The sequence below is a fragment of the Bos mutus genome, chromosome 17, assembly GCF_027580195.1.
Source record: "Bos mutus isolate GX-2022 chromosome 17, NWIPB_WYAK_1.1, whole genome shotgun sequence".
In the NCBI taxonomy this organism is placed as follows: Eukaryota; Metazoa; Chordata; class Mammalia; order Artiodactyla; family Bovidae; genus Bos; species Bos mutus.
Window position 1 is genome coordinate 14,912,328 of NC_091633.1, and position 9,163 is coordinate 14,921,490.

The window sequence follows — 9,163 nt, forward strand, 5'->3', positions numbered from 1 at the left end:
TTTATTTTTAATTGAAGGATAATTGCTTTACAGCATTGTCTTGGTTTCTGCCAAACACGGTCAACTATTTTACAGACAGTGGCGTGTATCTGTTAATCCCAAACCCTGGTTTATCCCTGCCCAACCCCTCTCCCTGTTGGTAACCAAAAATTTGTTCCCTATATCTGTGAGTCTGTTTCTGTTTGGCAAATAGGTTCACTTGTATCGTTTCTTTGGATTCCACATACAAGTGATAAAGGATATTTGTCTTTCTCTGTCTGACTGACTTCTCTTAGTATGATGATCTCCAGGTCCGTCCATGTTGCTGCAACGGAAATCATTTCATTCTTTTTTTTATTATATGCTATCATCTTGCAGGCTACACCCACTGCTCAAAAACTGTTGCTCACTTAGAAGTAAATTCCAATCCTGCCAATCCCCATGGACAGGCTCTTCACTGCATCCAAATAGTTCGATTTAATCGTTTTCAGCTAGTCTCTGCCAGTTTCCATCCATGGCAGGTAAGGATAGGGGGTGCCAATGGCTCAAACCAGCACCTAAAACACCAATCAGTACCCGATGGGTAGCAACCACGACTAATACCAGCATCGTTGCTGGCTCATGGGACTGATGGAAGTGACACTCAATGGTATAAAAACGGTCTTTGCGTCTCACAACCTGGTCAAGAGAATACAGGAGAAAATGAGGTAAAGGTGCCAGCCAGAGTGGAGAAACACCTGGGAAGGAGACATGGGAGGCTCCATGATGACACAGGGAAGAACATTCTGGACTGGAAAGCACAGTCTTGAGGGGATGGCCCAGCTCCGTGTGACCTTGGACAAGCTACCTAACCTCTCTGAGCCTTTGGCTCTCAGTATGTGAAGGAGGACAAAGGATCATCCCAGTCTTGCCCACTTCACAGAGCAGGTGGGAAGAAGGCCAGAGAAGGGACAAGGAAGAAGGCAGTGACAGCAACGTGAAAGGCTACCATTACTATCACTAGAGTAGCAGTGACGAGGCAGAGCCAGAGAGATGCTCACAGAGCCAGTGAGGGAGGGAGAGGGAGGGAGAGACAGAGAAGGAGACCTTCATTGCCTCGACCGTCTGTCCCCTCCCCAATGCTAACTTGGAACTGTCCTGAGAGATTTCCCTCCCAGCTCCCGCCCTTGGCTGCATCCAGCTCACACAGGCTCCCTGGGGCTGTCTTGCTGGCTGCTGAGGTCCCAATTGGGAGGCCAGAGGGTCAGGTCACAGCCCTGCTAGAAGAGGAACCTCGTGGGGACAGAGCATTGACCGCCCAGAGCAGGGATGCCCAAGGCTGGGCCTTGCTAAGCTCAGACCACACCACTGGGGTTCCGGAGCTCAGCACTGACCCTCTGTTCCTCTGAATGTAAGAGAGTCACCACTTCTATCTTCCTGAGGGTACTCGGGGGGCCCCGAGGTTAAGGAAGATCCTTTGGGGGCGTTAGCTAATACGAAGATCCAGTGGGCAGAAGGCAGCTTGTTTCCTGAATCCATAGGGCTTGCTGGCCAATTGCACAACTGGCTTCCTTAAGACTGAATTTGTTTTCTCTGCTTTGGGGTCTGAGTCTTTCAAAATATTTGGTCTTTATTTGAGATAGTTTGTTTTTCTTGTAAGCAGCGAATGTCTCTGTATAATGCATTGTTCCAGGGGAATCCTGGTGAGCATTTGCAAACCCATTTTTTTCCCCCTAAATTTTTTGAATAATGAGCTCCACTTTGATTTAAACATTTTTATAAGAATTTTTCCTGTTAATTCTAAAGTGATTTTTTAAAAAAGACATTTGGCAGGAGTGGGTGTGGGTGAGGAATGTGTCAAAGTTACAGACTCATTCATCCCTAATGAAGTGGAAGGGAAGTGGAACCAGAGGAGAACGAGGATAAAAAAAGAAAGTAATAGAATCAAAGGAGAAAAGAAATAGTGTAATGGATGTGTGTGGGCTTTGAATGGGCATCTTGTTATGTGGGTAAGTGCTTGAGCTGGAAGAGATACAGGGAGGAGCAGTCAGAGCTGGAATCTGGCCAGAAACAGAGTCCTGGGACCTGAAGGCACTGCCCCCACCTCCCTCTTGGCCTGGGGGCCTCAGTTGCCACATCTGTCGAATGGGTTGAAGCCATATTCCCAGGGCTGCTGGGGGTGGGGCAGGGAACAATGAATGAATAGGAAAAGTGCAAGCTGTAGGGTGCTGTGCACGCACGAGTGGCTTATTGGGGTGGGCAGGCGGGGGTTGGACTGAAGGGGATTCAAGACTCTTTCTGGCTCTTAGAATCCAGAATTTGATGAAAATACATAGACACACACTTGCAAGTATAGACCCATGCACACAGATACACTCCCACCCCCACACACACACCCTTTCACTTGCTGGTTCTCACACACCCTCACGTGTGCCTGTGTATGTACCACACACAGGCAAGCTCATTCATTACACACCCCCACACGGCCCCCACACACCATTCAATACACATGTGCATCCCCCCACCACAACTGCCCCCCCACACACCCTCACAGGGGCTTCCTCACCACATGTACTCACACACGCTCATACACATACCCTCCACACTCTTTATCACACACATTTGCCTTTAAACACATTCTTGCACACATCCACACCCTCCACAGCCCTGCACGCACATTCTCATGCACTCACGTGATCCTCAGTTAGACAGTCCCTCCTGGCCTGCACGCCACTTCCCTTTCCCAGCTGAGCTCTGGATGAAAAGTGAGGCAGGAGATGGATGGGCCCCAGGCTGGGCAGCTGGAGTTCGTCCCCTGTGGACAGACACTCCAAGATGGAGAGGAGGAGGAGCTGAGTCCTGCTCAGATAAGAGACCACGTATTCCGCATTGTCAAGGTCAAGGTGACCTTCCCAACTATGCTTGCCCAGAAAGGCTCCTTGGAGGTCAAAAGGGTGGGAGCGTCACCTCACGGTAAGTGATGTCAACCTACCCTTGCCTTTTTACCAGAATCCATCTTGGCTGAGAGGTGTGTGTGCACACGTGGGAGGATTCTGACTTAAACCAAATACGACCTTGGAATCAGGCAAAGCAAGACAAGTGGCCAAAGGAAACCAGGAAGAGATGCCCCAAAGAAGTGATTCAAGCTACCACGGCGGGTGCGCCTCTGAGTCCACCAACGTGTCTATTTACACATACGGTACTCTTCCTCCTAATAAACATTTTACTTGCTCCACTACTTTCCATCTTTGTGGGAATTCTTTTCTGCAAAGCCGAAGAGCAAGGGCCTTGTCATGGGCGACTGGTCTAGTGACTAGTACTTAGCGCTCACTGCCACTCTCTGGCTGGGAACTGAAACCTGGCTTCACGTCGCTGCAGGCCGAGGCCACCCAAGGTCAAAAGCAGAGTAGATCCTCTGTCCTCTGCCCATGCTGAGCTCATGCCTCACCGCCCTGAACCCAGGCCTCTGCCCGCCCCCCCACTCCTACCATGCCCAGAAACCGCTCAAAGCTTCCATCTTCTCAACCCCTTGGCCATGTCCCTCTTTCTGTCCCCTGTCCTTGGTGTTTAATGACCCCCCTCCCCACCACAAACTGAGTTCCATGAGATTAGGGATCCTTTCTGTCTTACAAACACATCCTCAGAGCCTGGCACACGTAGCCAGCGTTCTGGAAATAGCTGTTGAATAAATGAATGGATGGATGGATGGATGGTTGGACAAGGGTGTGGTGCCTAGGGGAAGAGACTGTCTGCTCAGACCCGGGCTCTGAGTTTTGGGAGCAAGGTGTGGGGAGACCATGGGGGCCTTCCCCCTCTCGGTCAGTTTCAGGGCACTGTTTCCTCCTGGGGACAACTCTGCTCCATCCACACGCATCCCCTCTTTGCCTCCACCTGAAGGACCCAAAGTACCGATGACACTCGGGACCTGACCCTGGCAGCCGTTTCTGGCTCGCCTCCCAGGGCTCCCAGGTCTCTCTGGGACTCGCGGGAAAGAACTAAACTCTGTAGGCTCACAGCACTCTATAACCTGACCCCACGTCCATCCACAAGCTCCACCATCTGCAGCATCCCAGCACTTACCGTGTGTCCCAGGAATGGGGCCACTCGGATCACATGCAAGTCCTACCCACTGTTCCAGGAGGGAGCCCCAGGTAGCATCCACAGCGGAGAGCCGACCAAGCAGAGGCTCCGGGAGGGAAGGACCTGGCCTGGGGCCGTCACCTGGCAAATGGCAGTGCTAGGATTTGAATCCAGGCCCCAGGCTGCTTGAGGCCACGTTTCCCTGACTTCCCACACTGGGTCTGGGGCCCCCTTCTGGCCTCCGCCAGCCCTCTGTGCTTCTCCACTGGGCCAGGGCACCCTCCCTCACCCGTCCACTGCCTGCCTCCTCCACCCCACTAGGAAATTCTCAGGGGCGGCACAGGAGGCCAATTTGGTGCCTTGCCCGAGTGTCCTTTGTCCAGCAATGTACGCACTCCCCAGCTGCTGATCTTTATTCCCGGAGAACGGCCTTATGTAGCCAAGCCGGTTTGTTGGGGAAAGATGACACCCCTCACCCTAACAGCACCAGTGACTAGCCAACATGGGGATCCTAAAGGCTCGCCCCCTTGCCTCAAGGTGGGATCAACTCCGCCGTGCCACTCACACTCTGGAGCCCCCATGGGGTCAGCTGAGCGTCTCCAGGCTTGTTAAGCCCCTTCGGCTGCCCTCTCCTGCTTCCCTCACTCTCCCTTTCTAGAAAGCATTCCCTCCACCTGTTAATCATTATAACCCCAGTGCCAAGATCAAGGCCAGGTGGCAGTATCCCTTACTGAAGGAAGGAGCCATTCCTTCTGCCCTCAGTGCAAAGGCTGTGTTGAGGATCAGTTCTTGGCAGAGGGAAGGAGCGTGGTTTACCATCGTCACCCCTCTAATCCTTGTGCCTTGACCAGTACCCTGCCTGGAGTAGGAGCTTAGTGAGTGTTTGCTGAGTGAGTGAATCAATGAATGAATCAATGAATGACTGCCTCATCTTTCCCCGGCCCCCATGCCTGCCTTTCTCCAAACATTTCAGGCCACCTCGCCTTCACCTGCCAGGTGACCTCACCTGCCATGTCCACCCTGGCTGGCTTTGACTTCACACCAAAGTGCTTTGCCAGCTGCCCACACACCCCAGGGTTTCACTGAGGGACCTTGGCCTCCTCCCCAAGGGCAGGGGATGAGAGGGAGCCCGGGCTGCACTGGGCCAGACCCCCACCCGAGATTCACACCCAGGCCATCTCTGCTCTGCTCTACTTTTGGACAAAAGTGCTCTGCGGCTGCAAAGACTCGGGAGCTCTTTGCATTTTCCAGCTGCCCCACCGCCCGCTTGAATGGGGCACATCCTCCCTTTTGTCGCCCCACTCAAATTTTGTTTGTAGATGTTCTGCTCATGTCCCTATCTAGACGGAAACTCCCTAAGGACTCTAGCCTAGAGGTTAAAAGCTTGGGCTCTGGAGCCAGAAAGGCCTGCGGCAGGTCATGAAGCCCCCTCACAGCCTCATTTTTGTATAGCTATGAAATGAGGAAGTAATAGGGCTGCCAGCTGACCTGGGCACAACTTCAAAAAGATGAATCCTGTATATGCCTGACTTGTGGAAAATAATAAGTGGCACCTTCTAGTATTTATTAGTTACCTGAGCAAGTGCCTCAGGCATACCTGGTAGTTAATCATCAAAATGATCACAATTTCCTTTGGAAAAGGAAGTTAAACCACGTGTGTGTGTAAAGCTCACCCTGTTCTTGTCATGACCACTGGGTTCCAATGAAAGTTACTAATTCCAGGTAAACACTGGGGACATTCTAGTGGCAGCTGCATGGCTAAATGGGGCCCTTATGCCTTGCTGCGAAAGGACCAGAGAAGGGCCCTCAAGGTTCTTCTGTTTCTTAAGCACCTGGCTTTCTTCCAGATCCAGGCTTGCTGTGTACAGACAGCAAGGAAAGTTGGAAGAGAGGATGATTTCTCATTTCCCACACTCGCTGGTGCAACTGCAGTGGCAAGCCCAGCATAGTGGTGCATAGCACTTGCTCCATAAATATTGTGGGGTGAATGAAGGAATAATTCCTTTTATGGATTAAAAGGAATGGATTTGAACTCTACCACGAAATGTCACCACCAAGTTTAGGGGTCTCTCAATCAATACTTGTGAGTGAGTGAATGAATTCCAGGTTCACTCTCACAATGCCAGTTCTGAGCCCAGGTTGTAGCCTGGAGGAGGCCTGTGATAAATATTTATGGAGGAATGAACTAGATCCAGTACTTCCCAGAAACCAGCTGAGCTTCAGCTGTGATCGCCCCCGCTCACCCCAGGCCCACAGACAACATTCCAGGGACCGAGCCTTCGGATTCCAGCCACCAGCCTGTCTTGGCCTCAGCCAGCCCAGTGGGAATGGTGCCTTGGACACAGAGCAAGTTCAGGGCCTGGGGCGCACGACTGGGACCTAGCTGGCTTGCCAGGGAGCTCGTGGGTGCTCCCCTTGGGAAACACTGCCCCCTAACCTCCACGATGGACTGAGCTGGCAAGAGCAGACTGCAACGACCCAGGGACACTGCCAAGGAGCCCCCGTCTGCACAGCACTGGCATCAATACAACCACACACATACACACAGATGGGGACGTGTAGCTGTGCCCTGCTGCCCACAGGGCTCTCTGCCCGCAGCCCGTCCTTCCTCCTGAGCCCACGTGTCGGAGCCAACCACGTGTTGGAGCCACCATCCAGAACGGGCTCCAGTGATCCACACAGGTGATCCTCCTCAGCTCCTAAAGTCACCCCACGTGGTGCAAGCACGTGGACACGCACCAGCATAGCTCCATCCCCCCAGGGTCCGCCATCCTGTTCCAAATACACCTTGCCTCCGCCCCAAGCTGGCGGAGGCTGCAGATCACCCAGTGGTACCACCAAGGGACAATGCCATCTGTCACCAGGGACCCGGTTCATGGATAATAGCACACCTCTCAGCCAGGAACTGGGCCCACAGGTCAAAGTGTGGGCCCCAGGACAAGTCACCGTGTAGCTGGGAGGTACCGAGCTGGACCTCTCTCTGACCAGCCCCCTAGTCTGTGCCATGGGTTGGCAGCTGTCCCCTCCTTTGCCACTACTGGGACTGACTCCCCACTGGGTACCATGGGGTAGCTCGGACCCTGCAGAAGCCTGCATGCTGGATGACGCCCCAGAAGCCTCTGGGGTCCTAGGCCAGGGCCCTACTTGCCCCCGGCTGTGCACCGAACCATGCGGCACTCTGAAACCAGAGGACTCCCCCTGAGCTCTGGCTTGGGGAGGGAGCAGCCCCCCATGTCAGCTTCCTGCAGGGGTCTCATGCCAGGCAACCAAACGGGGCCACCCCACGACATGAGCTGGCGGGCTGGAGGAACATGCGTGGCCTTGGGTGCCCAGACGGGCTGGCACAAAGAACCAGTTCTTTCAGGGTGACGAGGAAAGAGTTGGGACCCTAAAGCCTCCCTCTGGGCTGACTGGCTCTTTGTTCACCCCTCAGGTCCCCTTCAGCCACAGGCGGGGGGTGGCCCCTGCAGCTGCACGATCCAGGGAGAAGGCCTCCAGGCTGGCATTTGGTCCCTGCAGGTCAAGCCAAAGCAAAGGGGGTCAGGGATGCTAGAAGCCTGAGATGCCCCAGCAAAGCAGAGACTGCAGTGAGCCCCTCTGCCCTACCACGGCCCAGTCGGGCTAGCCAGGCCCACCGGCCTGGGAGTGGGCCCCCCAACCTGGGTACTCACCGGCTCCGGCGAGGCCTCCTCCTGGCGTGGTGGCAGGCGCCCCTCTCAGGCTGTGCTCCCCATCTGGAGAGGCCAGCGGCACTAATCAGCCGCCTGGCGTGGCGTGAGCCTTGTGGCTGGGGCTTAATTGACACCAGGTGGCCCCTCCCCAGGGGCAGGCTGGGAGGCGGCTCTGCCGGGGCCAGGGGGTCAAAGCCGGGGCAAGGGGGCCTGCACCCAGGCCAGGCTGGTTCAGGCCTCCCCTGGAGAGACCGGGGCAGTCAGGCAGCCACTGGCCACCCCTCCCCTCCTCGCCTGCCGGCTGCCTCCATCACACACCCAGCCCGGCTTCCCTAGGCTCTGACCTTTCTTTCATTTCAGAGGCAGCAGTGGCAGTGACAGCCTCTGCCCAGGAGGAGGGTGGCTCAGGTTTCCCCCCAGCTGGCTGGGGGCAGCCGCGAGCATGTGTGCTGGGTCTGCAGTGGCCAGGCTGGGCCCGCAGGGTCCTGAGGAGGGCCACCCACTGCAATCACAAAGGATCCCCCAAACCATCTTTTATTGAACACTTACTACATGCCAGGCCCCTGCATGGTCCCCACACAGACCCCCCATTAACTCTCTTGGGCCCTGAAAGGTGGGTATTTATTTAACCCCACTTAGCAGATGAAAAAATAAAAAAAAATTCAAAGCTCAGAGAAGCTAAGCTTTGCCCCCAAGGTCACACAGCAGGAGAGGCACCAAAAGGGATTTTAGTTGCTACCTGCAAAGTGAGGAATCATTTTTTAGATAGGGAAATCGAGGCTCAGAGACAGGAAGCCAAGTCTCGAGGTCATAGAGCAAAGTGCGGAATTTGGATTTACCACCAGATGTATTGGGTCAGGCTGCCTGGAAAAACAAAGTCTGTGTGTATGCTGAAACATAAGCTTTCTTTTCTGACCCGCATGAGTCCCTGCCTGTATTAGGGCTCTGAGGTGGAGCCACAGGTGGACTTTAGGGGTAAGAACATTGGACATAGTATCAGGAGACCTCTGCTGAAGTTGCTGTGTGATCTTGAGCAAGTTACTCTACCTCTCTGGGCTTTGTTGAAGCTCCAGTGAACACCAAATGGGATGCCATGTCGAAAGGGCTTTGCGACTGGGACACACAGGGCAAGACTGGGGAGTGCTAAAGTGGTCCCTACTCTGTCCCCAGTACCCCTTCTCAGAGGCCCTGCACCCCTGCCCTAGCCCCTCACTGCCAGGGGCAGCAGCACCTAGCAGTTAAGAGCACACACGGGCTCTGCAACCACACAGACATGGGTTTAAGCCCTGGCTCTTCCTCACCAACTTGGGTGACCTTCAGAGGTCACTTCCCTTCTCCGGGGCTCAATTTTTCATCTCTAAGAGGTGCCAAAGAGGTGCTTCTCTGCCGGGGCTGTATAAGAATAAATGAGAAAATGCCAGCACCTGCCTCTTTACTCAATCACATCTACTGAA

The 9,163-nt window shown here is 54.2% G+C and overlaps 1 protein-coding gene across 4 annotated transcripts in view; it reads right to left on the bottom strand.

Moving 5' to 3' along the window:
* NOS1 (nitric oxide synthase 1) overlaps nucleotides 1–8,049 on the bottom strand; it is a 196,462-nt gene extending 188,413 nt beyond the window's left edge. For 3 of the 4 annotated variants that reach the window (XM_070386107.1, XM_005888305.2, XM_070386103.1), the window contains exon 1: nucleotides 7,710–8,049. The gene's annotated coding sequence lies outside the window, so the exon portion shown is untranslated. Of the gene's footprint in view, nucleotides 1–4,038; nucleotides 5,792–7,709 lie in introns of those variants that run through there. The other variant, XM_070386106.1, reaches the window with a different exon arrangement.
* Nucleotides 8,050–9,163: the final 1,114 nt, after the last annotated feature.